We start from the raw sequence: 22,387 nt of genomic DNA on the forward strand, positions 1-22,387 counted from the left end.
CATTGTCTTCACTAGGCTATCTCAACGGCTTCCAACCGAGCTACAATTCCTCTCAACATTTCCATCACAATAGGGTCCCACGTGCTCCACCATTCCTATTTCCTCTTCATGCCATATTTATGCCAGTCCTCTATAGTTGCAGGTGGGATCCACAGTTCGTCACCCTACAACAAAAATTGCTTAGGACAACGTAATCTCCGTAATGAATGCTCGCTCTGATACCACTTGAAGCAGTAATCGGCTAGGAGGGACCTCAAAGAGATCAGTCTAGACTGGTCAGCAAGAGTAAATAGACAAAAACATAAGGACATGATGGAGGCAATGCAAAACATATTGAATTATATCATGAAAACTGATTACAACCAACCGGTAACAACCGGGTTACAGTAACTGGCTCATAGGCCTGCTATTGAACATGCTCAAAATATAAAACATGTCACAACTTGGACCTCAAATCTTAGGATCTATCTTCTATGCTCTGTCTAACTTCCTCGATACATTGAAATGCTCTATTACAATGATTTATACTATCCAAGGGGATCCGGTCAACCCAAAAAGGAATAAAAAACCTGAAGAACAAGACCTAATGTGTAAAACTAACAAGGTCGGCCTCTGCCAAAGCAATTCCTTTGGAAAATCCAAAGGATGAAGTGTAAATCATGAGGAAAGGTCGGCCACACACCAAGGAACATCAGAATCAATGCTCAAGGCTCCACAAGCTACGAAAAGGATCTGGTAGATCACCAATGCAAATAGGTCCAAGCAACTGGTAATAGAAAATTGTCTTGGAAACTGGTAGCGATAACTTGTCGGAAAATGATCCAAATGCTCCACGGTTTGGGAATAAGGAAGATGATCAAGTCTTCAAGCAAAATCCAACTCCACAGGTTTCAGTGTGACAAATCCAGGAAACACAGAAAGAAATGTTGAAACTATAAACAAAAAGCAAAACATAAAGGAATTTTTTTTGGTTGATGCAAGATTTCTACGAACCAGGGATGCTCCTGCATCAGGATGTTGATGGAGACATACGTCGGTATGACACATCGATACCTGTTGTTGAGTTTCCTCACAGACACATTTATTTATAGTGGCTTGGATGAGCTTGGCCTTAGCCTCGTTGCCACTTGGATTGTTCTCTCTCGCCAAGCCTTAAGGGCTTCTCGAGAGGCAAGTCCTCTAAAAGGTAAAACAAAAAGAGCCTATTTCTCAAGACATAAAAGACACTGTGTTTGGTACTTTAAAAAGACAATTGGTTTCAAAATCAAGTCTTCGTCGAACATCCTGCACCAATTGTCATTAGTAGTTTCAAAATTATAATCTTCGACACACGAGAATAAATGCTCTACACAAGACAAAATTCAAAAGATCAGCCTCCCAAGATTTGAAACAAACTCAACCCCTATAGCTAACAAAAAGAAAGTTTAAACTAATAACAAAGAAATCTAGGCTAAAACAAATTTTCTAACCTAAATAACAGGAAAAAGAAAGCGAAAGAAAACCTTCCTAATATGTTAGCTAGCTAATTTAAGCTAAACTAGTCTAATTTAAGCTAAACTAGTCTAATTTAAGCTAAACTAGTCTAATTTAGGCTACTTAAAGAAAAAATTTAAACTACAATCTAATTACAAAAAATCTAATCTAATTTTAAAAATTGATTACAAATCTAATTTTAAAAACTAATTAAAAAAAATTGAACTTTAAAAATTGATTAAAAAATCTAACTTTAAAAGCTAATTTTAAAAACTAAATTAAAAATCTAAAAATCTAAAAAATCTAACTTTAAAAGGCAATTAAAAATCTAATTTTAAAAACTAATTAAAAAAAGAAAATTTAAAAAATCTAAAAAAGAAAATTTAAAAATCTAATTTAAAATAAAAAATAAAAAATACCAAACTAAAATTAAAGTAGAAGGGAGAATGAGGAGGGCTCACGTAGGTCTCCAGGGACCTGCGCAGGTCTCTATGAGGCCTGCGTGGGCACTCAAAGGGCTTAGAGTGGGCTCTCTGGGGCCTGCATGGAGGGCTGTGAGCAGATGCTCTGTAGACAAGCATGCAAAAAATGGGAAGCAGAGACAAGGCGATATAAACTGTTTGTAGATTGCTTCAGAGAAGTGTGGAGGAGTTTTAGAGATTTTTTAGCAAATACACCTGGCAAATGTTTTTTAAAAAATGCCTCATAGAGACCTGCGCAGGCCAATGCAAAGATTTGTTGAAATTGCTTTAGAAACGTTCAGGCCAATGCAAGATATTCACCGAAAGATTTCTCGAAAAAAGACAACACAATCCAACAGATAAAAAACCAAGCTCTTCAATCTCTATCAATTTTTAAATCAAACCCGATTTATTCGAATGCTCTTATTTTTCACAGACACGAAGGATACTGATTTGTTTGAATTTTCCTGCAACGACACTTGGTTGGCACAAAACAACCACTATGGCCTCTGCCATCCCTTCAAAACCATTGTGCAAATCATGAAAGCATAGCCATTATTGACACTTGGTTGGCACAAAACAACCACTATGGCCTCTGCCATCCCTTCAAGAATAATGAGATAATATATTATGATATGAATATTATAATGAAAAATGGAATAAGGTCTTATGAATAAATAATAAGAATATTATATAATGAGGATTCACGTGATAATGAGAAACATTAACATTAATTAAGAAGATATTTTAATGGAAATTTTTATGTGTCTAGAGGGAGAGATCTACATTTTATTGAAATTAGTTTTTGACTTTCTTTGCACTTCTAACAATGGCTACATGTTGACAACCGTCAACTTGTTTTTCTTCTTTTCAACTTCATGAATGAGTCAATCCTTCCACAAATAACATATTAATCCTTCCACATATACTCAAAATTCAATTACTACCATTAATCATAATATATACCATAATTTAGCATTAACCAACTAAACATAGAAATTCTTATCAATCATCATCCATCATAGTTAATGCTTCATGGAATCAAGGTAAAGCTAACAAATATATTGGAATGACATTACAAACATGGGGTAAAGTGTCATGAATTATGATATAAAAAAGTTAATTAATAGGCTCATTAGGTACTCAGTTTTTTTTTAGCTCTGAACACACACTTGGATGACTTAGCATAAAGTTGTTCAAAAATGTCTAAAAAATGACTTACATGTTACAAGTGTTCCTCCCAAGTTTTGCTATTTATTAATATGTCATCAAAAAATACCAAAACAAATTACCACAAAAATGTCCTGAAGATAGAGTTAATTGAATTTTGAAATACAAATGGTGCATTTATAAGATTAAAATAAATTACTAATAATTCATAGTGGCCCTCATGGATTAGAAAAGCTATCTTATATTCAACCTCAACTATAATCCTAATTTGATGACAATTAGAATAAAGAACAAGTTTTATAGGATGAATATCATTATTAAGCTTGTCTAACAAACCATTTGTTATTCAAATGAGAAACTTATCTTTTGTGTACTTCTTGAGATCTCTCTTATAAAGACACATCCTCCAAGTGTCATCTTTCTTGCACACTATTACCACTAGAGAAGGGTAAAATAATTCCTACCTCTAGCATCTTATAAACCATCTTCTTGGACAATATTACCACTAGAGAGGAGTAAAATAATTCCTACCTCTAGCATCTCATAAACCATCTTCTTGATCTAACTTTTTTGTAGATATGGATGCCTATAAGAATTGATGTGTAATTGGATCTCTAATACTAGATGAATGGCATGATCAAGATTTATTTTAGGAGGCAATTCTTTTAACATCCCCCACAAATATATTAAGTGCTTATCTATAATCACTTGTGGATTTAGTAATGTATAAGCCTTTTGGTGATATGCTCTTAAAATGAAAACAATTAGACTACAAACCCATTTGACCCCCTGTTAAGAATATTAATGTATTTGATTCTCTCTCTCTTTTAGAGAAAAATATGAATAGATCTTGAAAGTTCATCTCAACTTTCCCAATTGTTGTAAGCCACTAAACTCCCAATACAATGTCTACTACACCATGGAAATTTGGTACTACACTAGTTTAGAATTGTTGATTATAACACTTAATTGCTTTTTTTTTTTAATTTGGCAAGTTAGTTGAAGTAGCTATCCATAATATTGTTACAATAATGTGTATTAAGATCCTTTTAGAAACATATCACATGATAACACATCCCTTCATTTTATTATCATCGCACACTCAACATTACCAAATGAATTGGTTTTCTTCCAAGCATAAGGATTCCATTGTAACCTTTTGTTGGCATGGAACATGATGAAGATTAAATAACTATTTCATTTGGTAGAGCTAATTACTTGGATTCTTCCTACTAAACTTTCACATATCCATCTTTGGTGTGAAGTGTCTAACCATATAATTATTTGACTAATGGTCCATCTTAATATCTAAGTCAATCCCGAAAGTATCATGTCCCTTCAAAGACACATCTTCCCAAATATTATGATTGAAATCCATATGTTCACAATACATAGAACTCTCAATGGAATACATTATTTTTTTTATTAATGCTAGGATATCTTCATTCAATGAACCCTTTCATCTCATCAATTAATGACAAAACACCATACTTAATTGTTTTTTATCCTATGGAACTCCTTTGAAAGGTCCACTCCCTTCCCTTTCCTTATCATCTTATTTTAATGGTGCTATTTGTATAAAACACTCATGGTTGTATAATTTTATCTTATGTTGATCATATAGACGATGTTGACATTAATATTATTGTTGATCTCTAAAATTGCTTCTAGAAACACAGTCTTATGGGAAACTCAATGTTGGGGAACCTGTGCGTTTCCATTGAGTAACCTTTAGGGTTTTAGAAGTTGGCTCTTCATTCATTAAGAGGGAAAATGGAAAGAAGGAACATAAAAAATTATCTAATCTAAGGTGATACACCTAACTTGAAATTTTGTTGAACAACCAGCACATAGAACTTTAAATACGTGCAATTCTAAGGCCCATTAAAAAATCTACATGCCTTGTGAACATTCCTCAAGATACATTCAAAGATCCTTAAAACATGAAGCAAAGCACACATGAAACATCTACTAGAATGAAAGAGTATGTAACATGATTCAACTAGCAGAGTTTAGGCATACATTACTAGAGTTAAGACTGAATATTAAATTACACAGAAAATTATTAATGTGCACTGAACAAAATAGCCCAAAAGGCCCGAGGCACAGTTTGATTACTTAATTTAGAAGAACAATAATAGCTTTGAGGCTAAAATCCTATCTAGAAATCTTATCTGTATTCTCTAGAATCAAAAGTTCAAAAGACTTGCTCTCACAAATATTTCCCAAGTTAAAAAGGGGAGGGCCTAACTGCCTGCTACATGGGAAAACAAGAAAGTATCATGAAAAATGTCAACTGGCACCAAGTCATCATTTTGCAAGGTGAACAAATACCGTGAAAGTGATGACTACTTCTACCTGTAGCTCAAACGAGCCCACCTTTTTGTTAAGCGGATAAAAAAGGGCATCTTAATCGCTCCTCTGCAACAAACTCCTTGACATATCTGGACCAGTGCCCCAAAATTGGTTCGTAACTACTCATTACATTGTTTGTACCTCACGAGAAGTGCACTGCTTTCTGTTAATTGAGTGTGTGGAGCTTTCGGCAATTTCTTTGGAGTGACACATGACGACAGGATGGGGAGTCTCGCCTTGCAGCAAAAATTGTAACCTCAAAACATCCCGCGAGGTTGCCACGTGCACTTAAACATTTATACCTTCAAACTGCGGATGAGTTGACGGGGGAAAAGAAAAAAAACAACATCATGTGGTGCTCAAGTGGGGCTCCGCGACTTAGAGAAAAAGAGGCCATCGAAAAGGCGCGTCGTGCCAACACGTGGCGGGCACAAGCGAACTACAACCCAAAACATCCCCAACCGAAAGGAAAGCCGCAAACTTAGACAAAATGAAAAGGGGAAAACTTAAAGAAGTGGCGTGAATTATAAATCCACAATTATGATTAGAATTTAAGTTGAATTACTAGTTGTGAACATGAATTGAAAGAATCTTTATAGATTGATTGTAAAATGAACATAATTATGTATGATAAATTAAAATTAAAATTAAATTTGTTAAAATGTTATTTGCTTATATGATTTTGTGTTATTATGATGAACTGAATTTATTATTGATTTTTATTTAATTATAAAAGTATTACTTAATTATAAAGTATCAATGTTAATTTAATTATGAATGTTGCTTCAACTATTATCTTGGATATATTAATGTTTGTTTGTGCAAATTAAATTCCATGGTTAATGAAATTTTTTTGGAGGTTCCAAAAAATCATGTTGTATTTCCCCAATTTACCTAGGCCTTATTTTAATAGAGAATTAATGTCTTTTTGTGTAAAAGTGTTGCAAATGTGATTGTATTGTTAATTTTTATTTTATTTTATTTTCCAATGTGGAGTGTAGTCAAATTCATTTTGTGGGATTTTGCCAAGATCAAGAGCTCAATGAAATGTACAAAATAGAGACACAATATAGGACAAGAATAAACTGTATTCTCATCAATAGAAAATGATCAATAATATTAATTACATACAATGTAGATGAGCTTACTTATATAGGCAAGGCTAGGGATATGTGAGCACACAAAGATGACATGTGGCTCAATAAGAAACAAGGGTAGGTAGGAAATAGGTGTGGGTAGGTAGGAGAAACAATATAATATTCCACATGAGGTGGATCACCCACTGAATGTGGAGTGTAACAACAAGATCAACACCATAAAAGTGGAATTTCTCCTACACACACTATCCCAATGTGGCACAAACACCCAAGTGTCTCATACCCAAACTACTATGAAATGCATTTCCTAAGTAAACTTAAGTAAGTGTAATAATATCTAAGATGAATAATTATTTACACCAACACCCCCCCTTAAGTGCAACTTAGGGGAATGCACTTAAGTCTACAATGCAACTAAGCAATGCAAGATGAGTCCCGACTACTAGGCCATGTTACCCATGTACAAATGCAAATGCATGCAAACCAATGTAATGAAATCTCTCACAAAGTGGGGAAAGAGAGAAAAACCCAATGGGAAAAAACCCTCCCCCAAAAGAGAGATGAAAACATACAAGAGAACTCTCATAGAAGAATGTGAAGGACAAAACCCCATGTGAGGAAAAAGTCCCCCCCATATGAGAGAAGAAGAGAAGCTAGGAAGCCCCCCCTCAATGTGGAATTTGCACCAATGATAGAAACTCGATGTATGAAGAAACTGCTCCACGAACATCGAACAACATTCCTCCCCTTAGGAAGAAACAAAACCAAAGGTGTATCCATGAAGTCTCCCCAATCATGAAGGGAAGATGTATGAAGAAAACTCATGATGAAAGGAATCTCTGAAAACTGCTCAAGTGTCCCCATGTCGATGCTGAAAGATACCCCCTCCAAAGGTGGTAAACTGTGCCACATTGCTGAAAAAGGCACTCCAAGATCTAGTGGAGATGGATGTAGAACATGTCCCAAAGACTCACATGTCTCCTCAAAACATAAAGAGACCTCCTCCAACTGTTGTACATAAGTATCCACAATCATGTCAACCTCGAAAGAATGTCATGTAGAGAATGAACAAGAGGGTCAGAGTGTTCCCTCGCAACAATCGAAGAAGGATCACCTTCATCAAAGAGAAGATGAATGTCATCAATGATGTCTCCCAAATTTGCAATGTAGGATTCCATAAATAAACCTGCAATGTCTGTCAAGTAATCATCCCATGAATCTGAAGCTGGAAGACAATAAATATCCTACTGCACTGAATCACATGAAGGCAAAACTGTCGCACTATCTGCATCATCAGGTGCAATAGGTGATGTGATATCAATATGAGGAGATGAAATACAAGGCTCAAGAATGGGGTCACATGTAAGAATCCCCATGTTCAAGTGCCCAAAGTTCTCCTCAAAATCTGAACCATCACAAGAAGTGTGACCATCATGTGTAGAATCATCAAATGTGAAATCATCATCATCAACAAAATCTGAAAAGGAGTATAACCGAGATGCATGATCAACCACCCTAGTCGCAATGATAGCTCTAGTCTCCAAGTCTCTAATGAAAACCGAGTCAGGTGTGAACTCCACAACTCTCTTAGTTGCACCATGTGTGATTTGATAGATAGAAAGGAGATTGTTTGTCAAGTGGGGTACACACAACACATCATTGAAGGAGTTATCCCCAATGTCAATAGATCCTTTCCCAATCACATCCATGTATGTATGATTGCCCATCAAAATCTGTGGCATGGTGCAAGGCTCAAATGTAGAGAACATAGACTGCGAAGATGCCATATGACGAGAATCCCCTGAATCTAGAAGCCATCTCCTTGAATTATGACTAATAGTAGCACATAGAGCTTTTCCTTTTCTTGTTCCAAAAGAGTGAGTCTTCCCAATTGTAGAAGCCATGAATGCTTGCCCTTTTCCTTTTGAATGTGAGGAAGTGGAAGTTGATGAATCATCCTTCTTGTAGACTTTAGGCAAATCAATGTTATGCTTTTTGATGATATGTGTGAGCTCATCAATCTTCTTAGAATGGCAATGATGCTCCTCATGACCAATCTTTTTACAATAAGCAAAAGTAGGTCTCTCCCTCTTTGGTGAATTATCTCTCTTGGAAGAGGATGAATTTCCTTGTTGTGGAGAAGATGGTGCTTTTTCTTTAGGCTTTGATTGCCATTTCTTCTTGTTTGAGTTGTCCTTTCCTTGATTTCCTTTGTTCCCTTGATTTGCCACTAATGCTTGAGACTTAGAAGCCTTAAGAATGCCCATGCTTATCAGCTTAGTTTGTTCCATCATCAACATTTCATTGAAAGCATCAAATGTAGGCATTGTGTAGCTTGAACCCATTGTCATCCTATGGGTTTGGAAACTAGAAACAAATGCTACATATTCTTGTGGAAGCTTGCCTATCAAGTTGAATATCAATTGAGTATCCTTCTTATCAATGCCACAATCTTTGAGTTGTGCCCTCAACTCATTTGCCTTAGTGACATAATCTTGTATAGTATCAAAGTTCTTGGGATCTAACATGGTGAGATCACTATCAATTTGATATCCCCTAATCTCATCAACTTGACCATACAAGTCTAGAAACTTTTTCCAAGCATCTTTGATTAGAGTACATTTCTCAATATGAAAAATGAGATCCTTTGATACATACTTTCTTAAGGTACCAATTGTCATGATATTTTTAGTGAGCCAATCCAAGTGACCAACTGGATCAACCTTAGGATCAGTGGGAGCAACAATAGTTCCATCAATGTAATGAGTGAGTCCTTTTTCCATAAGTTTACTCCATGCATCAATTTTCCAAGTAACATAATTATGAGGAGTTAAGAGAGGAAACTTAGAAGAACCCATAGCAGCAAAAAGGAAGGAACACAAGAGAACAAAAGCACAAGAGACACCCCCCCAAATTCACTCAATCAAAGTACCCCCCCAGAAATGATGATTTTGGCACTTTATATGTAGTGCGTGTACAATAGGCCACTTGCAAACAATGGCAAGGTGGACTTCTGATTTTGTTTTACAACTGCCCCAATAGGCTAAGAACTACAAAGCAAAAGATTAGAAGATAGATCTATGCAATACAAATGCCAAATTGGCCAAATAAGACCATATGATGAAAGTACAATTTCTACCCACAATTGTTACAAACTGATAGCATATTTTGAGAGTAGACAAAAAATAACGCACTTTCAAAAAAAATGGCACATGAAAAGGAGTTCGTATGAGCCCGAACGGAGACCTAGAAGTTGCAGAAACGAGGATTGGACAGGTACAGTCACCAAAAACTGAGAATTCTGAAAAATCTGTCCATCAAAATCAGAAAATAATTCCACCACGTGAAAGTACACGAAATTATAGCCCATTTCAAAACAAATTGCACCCAAAAAGGAGCAAAAATAAGCAAGTTATGGCCATTTGAAGTTGAACTGCAAAATCAAAAAGCTCAATGAGAGGGGCCTGCAAAATTTTTGAAAAATGATGATGTCAGCAAATTGCGGGGTTAAATTTGATGGCCGTATGACCGTCGCAAAAACTTCGCCTCCCTGCTGACTGGGTGTCCTTACTGTACGGACTACTGACTGGGCAGATGACTGGGCATACGGATCTGACGATGTGGCGTAGGTGACATGGCAGTCAACTGGGCTGCCGTACGGAGCTGACGTGTCAAACAGAGGTGGCCACGGGCCAGTGGCCTCCTGCCACGTGGCGGACATGGATCGCCGGTTTAAAAAACGCTGGCGGAAGGAGGCGCTGGCGGAGACGGGAGAGACCGACGGGCCCGGTGCCGAGGGGGTCGGCGGCGGCCGGGAGCCGAGGCGGCCAGCGAAAAAGGGGCTACCGGAGAGTTTGGGCGGCGACCGACGTCGGCGCAGGTGAGCGGTCGCTGGGCGGCGGGTGAGACAGGTGCTGTCGGCGGGCTCGACGGGTACAGGTACGCGACGTGGTTCTCGGTTCCGACAGGTACAGCGGCGGTAGAGCAGGTACGCGGCCTGCAACACCTGTGACACATAGGTACACATTGCACGGGGGGGTCTGCGAACCCCCCAAAAAACCAGCAAAAAAACTTTTTTTTTTTTTAATTTTTTTTAATTTTTAATTTTTTTTAATTTTTAATTTTTTTTGAAAAAATTTCCGAAATTTTGTTTTCCAAAATTTTTATATTTTTTTTTTCGAAATATATTTTTTTTTAATTTTTTTTTTGACGAAATTTTTTTTTGATTTTTATTTTTCGGAAAATATAAATTTTTTTTCAAAATTCATACAATAATAGTAAAATTGGCGAAATTTTTTTTCTCACCAAAATAGGCCGACTTTATAACCAAAATTCATGGAAACGGCCTTCTAGACGCAATGGCGGGGTCGGATATGGTCTAGGACGCCTCCAAAAGATGCTGCTCCTCAGATCTGCCTCTCGACCTCGCAATAATGCCTCTTCAAGACGAATCAATGAAGCCCCAATGGCTCTGATACCATGTGAGATTTTTCTAAGATCAAGAGCTCAATGAAATGTACAAAATAGAGACACAATATAGGACAAGAATAAACTGTATTCTCATCAATAGAAAATGATCAATAATATCAATTACATACAATGTAGATGAGCTTGCTTATATAGGCAAGGCTAGGGATATGTGAGCACACAAACATGACATGTGGCTCAATAAGAAACAAGGGTAGGTAGGAAATAGGTGTGGGTAGGTAGGAGAAACAATATAATATTCCACATGAGGTGGATCACCCACTGAATGTGGAGTGTAACAACAAGATCAACACCATAAAAGGTGGAATTTCTCCTACACACACTATCCCAATGTGGCACAAACACCCAAGTGTCTCATACCCAAACTACTATGAAATGCATTTCCTAAGTAAACTTAAGTAAGTGTAATAATATCTAAGATGAATAATTATTTACACCAACACATTTAATGTCAAATTTTGGATTTGAACTTAGGAAGGAGATTTTTGGGTAATAAAATATTATTTTTATTTTATTTATATAAAATTAAAATGGTATATTGAGAACATATGATTGGAGTTCATATTTTAGTGTTAAAATATTTTAGAAATATCTAGAGGCTTTAAAAATGTCATGGGATATCAGTAACAATTTATTTTGGAAACAAAAATGATTAATTTTGGAATGCAAGTCAAACTCTAGCTCTAGTTCTATTTTTTTTAATTCACCTTTGTAAGCTTGTTTTGGGACTTACCCTTCTATTATTGTATTTTTTTTAGTTTTGCAAAATAAGGGTTTGAAGAGCACATGAATATACTGAGAGGGGATGAGGGGAGAGGTGAATCAATATATTAACAAACTTTTACTTTCAAAACAATTAGATATAATAGCGACACTTCATAAAGCTTAATCAACAACACATGCAAATAAGAACACAAAGAAACACAAGTTTAATGTTGAAACCCAAAATTGGAAAAAACCACAACAATAAATGCTTATATATGAATATCTTCTTTTACAATGTTTGTAGACACCAACCTACTAGAGGCACCAACCCCTAACACTTTGTTTGTGAGCACCAACCCCTTGGAAGAACCAACTCTCGCTTTCAAATATGTAAGCACGAACACCTAATTCAATTTGTGAGCCCTAACCTACTGGAAGCACCAACTCCCAATATTAGGCACCAACCTCACCAATAAGAATATCCAACTTAACAATGTTCCTATGTTAACGTATGATGGATCCATAATTTAGCATAACTCACTTCCACAAAATTGCTATATTATGTTCCACAAATCAATTATGATCTCTTCATAAATCTATCATAATTTCTTCTTCAAAATCTACTATGAACTCCTTCAAAAATCTACTATAATCTCTTCATAAATCTCTCATAATCTTTTCATATTCTTGGACCATCAGCTCTGAAATAATATTCGCATATTCTTCATACAATCTTCTTGTGATGAATTATTTTTCTTTGTATCTTACACACTACATCCTACCTTATTTTCAACTTACATACAATGATCATTATATAACTTCTTTTTGCTCTCCTTTCAACAAGTAGCCACAACTTTAAACCCTAAACCTGTGAACCCTTACCCTAGTCACTACTAACATTCTCAGCAACGTTAAGACCTAGAAACAATGCTGCAAAATCCCAAGCCACTTCATTTAGTGTTTTCTGGAGCCCACATGACACTTAAAATCCAGAACAAAAAGCATGAAAAAGAAAGCGTGAGAATGTGGTAGTTCAAAGGCTAGATAAAAACAAAGGCAAAAACTTATCCTACCCCACTTTGGAACCAGGGAATGTTGCAATGAACATTCCTATCAAATTTGTTGAAGCATACATTAGAAACTACACCCCAATAGTCGTTGATGCCTCCACCTCGGCTGCATCAACGCACCCCACCACAAACGTTGGCTCTCAAGACACCCATAAAGAAGGTAAATGATTTCTTTTGAGCTTCTCGATGATATCATTAAATCCATTTCAGAATATAGGGCAAAAACAATTATTTTATTTTTTCTTAGAGGTATTCCAACATAACAATTTTTTTGTAAATGGACATGCACTAATTGAGAACTTGGGGTATTAAATCCTTGAGGGATTTGGGCAGGGGATATGTTGCATGTACATTTTTTGACCCTAACCATGCATGTGTGGTACATCAATATGGATCTTGGATTATCTGTAGGTAACCTTATTATGTTTAATCTTGGCACCTCAATTTTCACCCGAAAGGAATTACTAAATCAAGATATCCCATGTGGGTTGAGTTTCTTTTTCTCAACCTAGAATTTTACCCCTTTTTGTAAGATATCGCAACCCAATTAGGAAATTTTTTGTGGTGCAAGCAACATTTTGATAAATGGGCCAACCTACACTCACCCTAGGGCTTGCATTGAAATGGACCTAACTCAACCACTTCCCAGATCTATTAAACTTGTAGGAACTAGTTTTGAATTTGATCAACACATTAATTACCTTAACAAGCCTAATGTTTGCTTCTATTGTTGTAGGGAAGGCCATCTCATCCATGAGTGCCCTTTCCATAAACCCAAAGTTCCATAGTTACCCTTAGGTAACACCCAAATTGTTGCACGAGTTGATGATGAATCTTAAAATACTAGAAATCCCACCCATGCTCCCCCCTCTTCTCCAAATATGCTCAACACCCCTCATTCTAGCACCAATCAACCTTCCCCTTCTTCACCCCCATCTCCCCATCTTCAACCCTGTCATTCTAAAAAAAAATTATATATAGATGTAGTTATTGAATCACAAACTAGGGCCCCAAAAAGGATGAAGAAGACCCCCAATCTTGGAAAGGTTTATCTTTTGAAATGATGTTGCTCCCTCATGCCAATAGCCATATAAAATAGCCTTCACAAGAGCCACTTGGTGAAGATTCCCTTATGGACTTTCTTGAATAAGATCCTACTATGGATTCCCAAAATTGCATGCCTATGAACCAGTTTAATGTGCTTCAATTTGTTGAGGAAATCCTCCCAGACTCTTCGTAATGAGGTGCAAAGTACAATCATGGAACATGTAGGGGGTTGATCTTCCATGCTCATAAATATTATGTCAAATATTTTATTTAGGTTAATCAAATTGATGTCTTAATTCTACAAGAAATTAAAGTTGTCTCAATTCATCTTGATGCTACAATAATGATAGTAGTTGTGGTGTTGTTTTAGGTCTAGCCCCATGGTTAGCTAAGCATTTGGTGGCTTTTGGATCTAATCCTAACAACCATTGTGTTTGTGTCACTACTCTCATTAATGATATGCTAGTGGATTATTGTTCAATTTATGCTCCTAATTATGTTGTTGGGAGACTTTTTCTTTGGGAATTGCTTTGTACTAGTCTTCTCAATGTCGAATGGGTCTTGGGAGGAGATTTCAACTTGGTGGATCTTCTAATTGTAGTTGGGATGGAGCTTCTCACCTATCCTAGTCCAAATTTGATGCTTGGATGTTGGCCTGAGATTCTTTTTGTGTGTATGACCAACTCTTGGGTATAATCAACATTCAAATGCCTCATTGGTTCACATGGAATAACTATAGAGAAGAAATCTTAAGAAAAATGAGCCGATTGGACCATTTTTATATATCTATGAATCGCCCCATTCTCCCTTCTCTTGAGGGTCATCTTGTTTCTTTAGACCTTGGATTTACCCTTTTTGACCACCTTCCCATCTTCAACATCATATCCCTATCAAATTCTACTCCAATTTTCAATGACCTTCTATACAAGTGTTATTATGAGGATCTGGTGACTACTGAGAGGGGGGGGGGGAGACGAATCAGTAGTAAAACAATTCTGCAATACTTCAAAAAACTGTATTGGTAACTACTCAAACAATCCGATTAGCAAATTTAACAAAACCATTCACTCAATTGTTCATCATTATGCAAACATAGAAAAGATATCAAATGCACAAATCAACAATGCAACCACCATATGAACACAAAGATTTTTCACATGGAAACCCAAATGGGAAAAACCACGGTAGGAATTAGCACCCACAAAAATTTTGCACTCTTTCGGAATGCACTCAGTTAAAGTCCTAGCACAGTTAAGAGCTTTAAAATATGCCCGGTTAAGAGCAAACCTTGTTAGGAGTCACCCAGTTAAGGGATTTGCCTCAACCCTGTTAGGAGTAACCTTGTTAGAGGATTTTAAATTCAAGTTAATGAGCCACTCGGTGAAGGGATTTACAATGTAAGACCTGTTAGGATCTACCCAGTTAAGGGATTTCAAATTGTTGTAATTGTTAGGGATGTTGGCATTTGCATGAAGATTGCATTAATGATATGTTATGTTGTCATTGATGTCAATTAAACCAGTAATAATATTGTTGATATTATTGTTAATATTGTTACTGTAACCGGTAGGACGAATTTGTGGAGTGAACCGGTAACCGGTGTAAACCTTATCTATTGATGTAACTGGTAAACCCTACCTGTTATTTTTGATAAACCCTAACCGATTAAGTTTGGTGAATTGGTTATATTGGTTTATGCTCTGATGATGAGCGGTAATGATTATGACACGTTATATTATTGTATGAAGACAATTCCAAGATATTTTGGCGAGTTGTAACGGTTTTTGTCTAGGGAATGAGAAAATGTATTGCATTTAATGCAAAGCGCGTGATGAGTTACTAAGTTCGATGAAGCGATGATCAAGGAGCGATCAAGGTTTTCTTGATTGATGTGTAGAGATTGCTATGTAATCCAATGGTCATACTTGAACCAATTTGTTTGTAATCTCTATGAGAATTAGGTTTTTGTTGTGTTACGGACCTAACTTATTTGTTTATAAGGTCGATGAAGTTGTTTAGTTTAAAGAGTTGGCAAAGAGATATACAAGATCAGTTGAGTGTGTGGTTGTCGAACCGGATGATGTATCTACAGTTTGAGTAAAGGCAGATAGGAGCATGAAATGGATCTAATCAAGCAAGTGTAGTGCTATTCAGACGGATCAACAAACTCCTGTTGTTTTCTAACAATTATAGCAGAATTGAAATCCCCTAACCGGGTAAGCTCTAACAAGCTTGGTGTTATTCAAATCCTCTAACAAGGTGATCCATTAGATTGGATTTTCAAATCCTCTACCGAGGTTACTCCTTACAGGGTATTGCTTCTAACAAGTCATTTGTAGTCAATCCCTTAACCGGGTGATTCCTAACAAGATTAGTTCTTAACAGGACTTTTTGTAAAGCTTTAACAGGCTAGGCTCCTAACAGGGAGAGCTTCAGAAGAGTTCAGATAGCTATCTTGTGAGTCTCATCTCACCGTGGTTTTTACCTATTTGGGTTTCCACGTCAAAAATATTTGTGTCAAGTGGTGAATGTTTTTGTGGTTGATTTACTTAACTACTTAACTATTTTGATAAGTCATGATAACTAGATGCATTGAGAAATGAAGAAGTTGTTTCTGTTAATTTGTTGTAACAATCAACCAGCTTATCTTATGAGTTTTTATCTTGACAGAGGTATTACATTGTTAGTTCTAAGTTTACTTTGAGAGATTGATTTTCGAGATTGGTGAAGTTTGTATCAATTTTTCTATCTACTGATTCATCCCCCCTCTTAGTAGTTGACTGGATACTTATTCTTTCATCATACCATCAAGGGAACAACAGGGCAAATATGATCACAACACTTCCTTGCTTGCTAGTACAGATCCTTTTCAGCACAACTCTGCTACACACACGCATACACTTCAATCTAGTTTGGCAACACCTTCTCTCAAACTACCAACACACAATCTCTTCTCCAACTATCCCTAAACACACTTTTCAGTTAGGTAGGCTACATAACCCTAACTACATTCAAAATACAATGAATTTACATTATAGATTATTACAGATCATTACAACAAATTTCTAGACAATTTCCACCATTGAATGATCACCGCACATCACTACACATCGATTTGATAAGCAATCAAACCCTTGTCATATTCTACTAAGCACTTTGTTGTTTCCCAAGATATACAATCCTTGTACATGCTCAAACACAATCTTTCAATTACACACGGATTCTGACATGTCATCATTGAGTTATGAACATGATAAGATCCACTACCAAACCTTAAATCATTACCGGTTAAAGATATGATACTGATATACATTCTTCTTCACAGAGTTTATGAAAGTCAATCATAACTTTCTCAATATACTGAATGTGCTGATGTGGTTTGGAACATAGGTGCATGTTCCTGTCTTCAACACTCTTGTAAAACCACAACATCCAACTCTTCACCAATCGTCCATACTAGTCTCTTGATCATGGCTTTGTTCCTGTTTACCGGTTTACAACAACTTAGTAGTTTTGTTGTCTAACACATTCCTCTATCGGTTAGGCTATACCGGTAGGTCTAGATGACTTAGATGACTAAGAAAACATGGTTGCCATCAATTTCAACACAAATAAAGTCATCAAACAACTTACAACTATATCATCATCTAGCCAACAATCTCCATCAATTTTATCGGTCATCTTCATCTCATCAACAACTCCATATGCCAACAAATTCCTCATCATTATCTTCATTAGTTATGCCAACAACAATTTGAATGTTTCTCATCTCAAAAATCAAGATTGCATTGATGGCCTTGTGGCTATTTGGAATGTTGAGCCAAAACCACAACAAAATAAGTTGGATCAATTGGTGGGGGAGAATGATTGATAGGTGTACCACTTTCCTTCATGACTATGGGAGGAGAGATGTTTCTAAACACCATAGGTTTGAGAAATCTCTTAAAGGACAACTTGATCATGGGTGGAAACAATTGTCATACAATCCTTGGAACACCTCTCTACAAAAAATTGCGGCCAATGCTGAAAATATGCTTCGAAAAATGGTTGCATATAAGGGAAAAGGGGTTCAAATTCATGCTATACTTTAGTGGATTAAGGAGGGTGATAATGGGCCTAAATTTTCCTTTCAATACCTTAATCACAAACACAAAGTGGAACACATATCTTCTAATAAAGTTGTTTATGGTTTCCTAAAAAATAATCATTCTTTGTTTATGGTTTCTTAAAAAAAATCATTCTGACATTATGAATATCTTCTATGAACACTTCAAAAACCTTTTTACTAATGATTCAAATAATGACATTCTCCTCCCCATTATTGAGGAAAGTATTGTTGGCTATATTCTTAAATGAATAGACCCTGATTATAGTAAGTTTCTTGACCACCTCCTTTCCATAGAAGAAATTGATGTTGCCCTCCATTGTATGGCTTTAGGAAAAAGTCCTAGTATTGATGTAGCGCCCTTCCCTGATTCATCCTTTATGATAGGTTATGTTAGATACTTATGGACTTGTTTGTGTTCCTGATACTTCTTTCTTCTTGTTTCACTCTTTATATTGATATTCTCTTTGATATTAGTGGATTCATTTTGATTACTATGATGATGTTGATTCTATACTTCGGATTAATTATTGAAGTTAGCTTTATGATTAGCTTCATGATTATTCACTATTTAGGAGATGTGGTTCATGTTTATTGCTTATGATTATTTATCTTGTGCTAACCCTAATTTAGTGTCTACATTAGATGTAAATAATGTTGATGTTATTTATTCTACTATGTCTTTGCTATGATGTCTTAATATTGTGGATGTCAAAGGGACGATGTCACATCACTCATATTTGAGCGGGGTGCGATGTTGCGATTCTCTTTCACCCGCTTCTGTAACTTATGTTATATATATGTATATATATACATATACACATACACATACATACATATACATATACATATACATAATATACATATACATACATACATACATACATACATACATACATACATACATATAGATACATACATACATACATATATACATACATATATACATACATATACATATACATATACATATACATATATAAACATTTGATGGTATGCAGGATGCAAGTACTAAGCCTTGACTTCACTTGGTCTCACAGGTCTGAGTGTGTCTTTAATCCCAATGAGAGTCGATCAGAGGTGACATTAAGGCCCTACCATATCTTAACCCTAGTCAGTGTCCTATGTGAGTTCCAATGTCCTTGGATATAATCGTCTTGTTGGGTTTTATGTGGTTCTAGGTATGATGTATTTAATTTAATTTTTTTTGTTGATTTGACTTGTGGTGATTGATAAATATATTATTATGTATAGTCTTATGTATGAGTAATTAATTATTCATGTGGGGATACTGTAAGTCCCATATTATTGCATTAATATTATTTTATGGATTATAATAAATAACATTTATAATAATGAGTGGAAAATTATTTATTTATTATATTTTATATGTATTGTGGGAGATATTAACTGGTAATTGAGTTAAAATTATATTATTTGAGCATTTATGTTTATTTATGAATTTAATTGATTATTTTTATTTCATTGGATATTTTGGAGATGTAATTGGTAATAATTAATTATTTCCTTTTCTTTTGAATGTTGACGTGGAGTGATTTTTGTGTTCGCATGGGAAGTTGCTAATTGAGTTCTCATGCAAGTGGGAAAAGATGTTTTTTGGGGTTTGCATGTATTTTTGGTGATTTTGGGGTGTTTTGGGGACTTTTTGTATGGCGTATGTTTTTCGAGATGGGGTTGTGAAAAGATGTGTTGAAGGTCTACAATTTTAGGATTTGAAGGTGGTTTTCTATGGTTTCGAGTTAAGATTTCTTGTGCATGCTTGAGCGTGGTTTGGGAGGAGTTTCTTGGATTCCTTCGTAGCTATGGTTATGTTGGAGAAATTTGATTTTGTTGTGGATTGATCATTGTGTGAAGAGTTGTTCATGTGGAGACATATTTCTTCCCAATTCCTTTGTCTATTCCTTCTTTGTCCAAGTTGGTGATATTTTTGATCATTTGTTCTTTATGCATATTGTCTCAAATAGATTTAAATAACTATTGGTCGTGTATTGTATGTATTTTAATTATTTTGGAAATTTTGTGTCTCTATTGGTATATTTTGTTAATTGAATGTAAAGAGTTTTGAGTTTCGATTCTTGTAGAGACTGTATTTGTGATTGGGTCTCATGGATTGTGTTTTTCATTTTATGATTGTTGAATTATATTTCTAGGTGAGAAACACCCTTTTTATTTAATAGGTTTGAGTCAAATTTTGTGTCTAGTGTTTTTCTGAAGTTATTTGATGAATTTTAATTGCTCATGAGTCGTATTTTGGTCTTTGTCACATATGTGCTAGTCTGTGTAACATATGTGCTAGAATAATTTACATATGCATCATTCTGTGTCGCATATGCACTAGAAGAAGTTGTAAAAGCGCTCAAAGAATATGTAAAAGAGCCATAAGAAGTTTCAAATGCACTAAAAGAGATAACAAAGGCGTTGTTTCTTAGTTTTCCCATTTCTGGTTGATTTTCAAAGTCTATGTCAGTCCAGAGGCTTATTTTGAGGTTTATGATTTGCTTTGGTAATTTTCCAAAGGCTATTTTAATGGATTAAGAGGATTTTATGTGTTATTTACTTTCTTCCTATGTATCAAAACATTTTCTCATATTGATTGGGCAACTTGATGTTGCATGAGATCTATTTGCTAAGAAGAGTGTTATGGATCAAATTTGTCAATGTGGATTAGATTCTGTTATGGATCCAATGTATCAAGTTTCATATGGAATTATGAGTTTTTTATATATATTTTATTATGTTTACATCCTAGGTTTTAGGAGCATATTAGAGGGAGTGGCTCTCAAGTGGGTGTTAGGGCCCTTAAGTGGCTACCAGGAGATCTCATTGAGAGTTGATTAATCAAGTGATAACTGTATATGGTGAAAATGGATAACAATAATAACAATATTGAAAGACTAAATGGATTCAACCACAAAACCCCAGCCTAACAACAACAAAGATCCACCATAACATATGAAGATTACTTAAGACAATGCAAATCAAATGAAATCACAAAGATTATACCATCACATGTCCAATAGGGTTTGGATCTCCATTCTTCCTATCTCCATTGATCTTGCTTGATACATTTGCTCTCAGATTTTATGTGTGCACAAGAGCTCAACAAAGAATGGAATGTGGTTGCAAGTAGGATCACAATATGAAAGTGCAAAAGCGTAGTGTAGTCGAGTGCGTCAATTGATTAGCCAGGTAGGGGTGATAATGAAGGAAGCATCTCCTTATATAGAAGACACTATATGAAATGGAGGGATAAGATTGAGAGGTGTAAAAGGAGGTCGGCTATGATTAGAGGGTAGGTAGAGGAAATAATAAAATAATGAAAGGGGTAGGTAGTGTATGAATTAAGAGATGAATGACATGTGTCATGGGTAGAAAAGGCTAATGAATTAATTAAATAAATAAAGATTTATTTAATTAATAGAAGAAGTGGGATCAATTAAATAAATAAGATATTTATTTAATTTAGGAAAAAGGGTAATTTAAATAAATAAATGTATTTATTTAAATGAGAAATAAGACTATCAGAGGATAAGTGAATTAATTAAATAAATAAAGATTTATTTAATTAATAGAAGAATTTGGCTAAAGTAATTAAATAAATAAAATATTTATTTAATTAGACATGACAATTTTAGGTGTCTACATTTTGCCCCTCTTTGAGACAATGCGGCTTGTCGCGTTGTTTCAAAGAAGATAATATGAACAGATACAAAGTTGTCCCAAGATGGGAATGATATGCCCCCTCGAGAGATTGGATGAAAATGTCTGAAAAGATCGCAGACAATCTCTCGATAAGAAAGAATGGCTAGAAAGGATTGACCAGATAAAGTGACAGAGTCATGGGATAAAGAAGACTGACTCGGGAAACGAGGGCTAGGGCTAGGGCTAGGGCTAGGGCAGTCTATAAAATAGACCATGAGGGGAAAACATCCTCATTGTCATCCACACATCCACGAGATCAGAGTGCAGAGCGAGATAGAGCAGCAGTAGTCAACAGTGATGGCATTGGTTCACAGATTCGATCGCGTTCGCCGATTTCAGAGGCCAGTAGAGGCAAGAGAGCCGGTGAGTACCTCAAAACCTCCTTGTACTTTGTTGTATTAGTTGTTGTCATTAATACATGTCAAGTAGATCAATAAATGCGCTTTAGGATAATGTCAAAAAGTGTCAAAAATGTGTAGGCGCGTCTGTGCTGGTGCCAGGTGCGTCTATGCTGGCTAGGCATGTCTGTGTTTGTGCCAGGCGCATCTGTGCCGACAAAGGCATCTGTGCAGGATGCGATCGCATCTGCATTGTGCAGGCACGTTTGTGTCTTTTAGGTGCGTCTATGCAGAGCATAGGCACGTCTGTGTGTTTCAGGCGCGTCTATGCTAGGCAGGCGTGTTTATGCAGTCT

This window comes from Cryptomeria japonica, chromosome 3, assembly GCF_030272615.1.
Source record: "Cryptomeria japonica chromosome 3, Sugi_1.0, whole genome shotgun sequence".
In the NCBI taxonomy this organism is placed as follows: domain Eukaryota; kingdom Viridiplantae; phylum Streptophyta; class Pinopsida; order Cupressales; family Cupressaceae; genus Cryptomeria; species Cryptomeria japonica.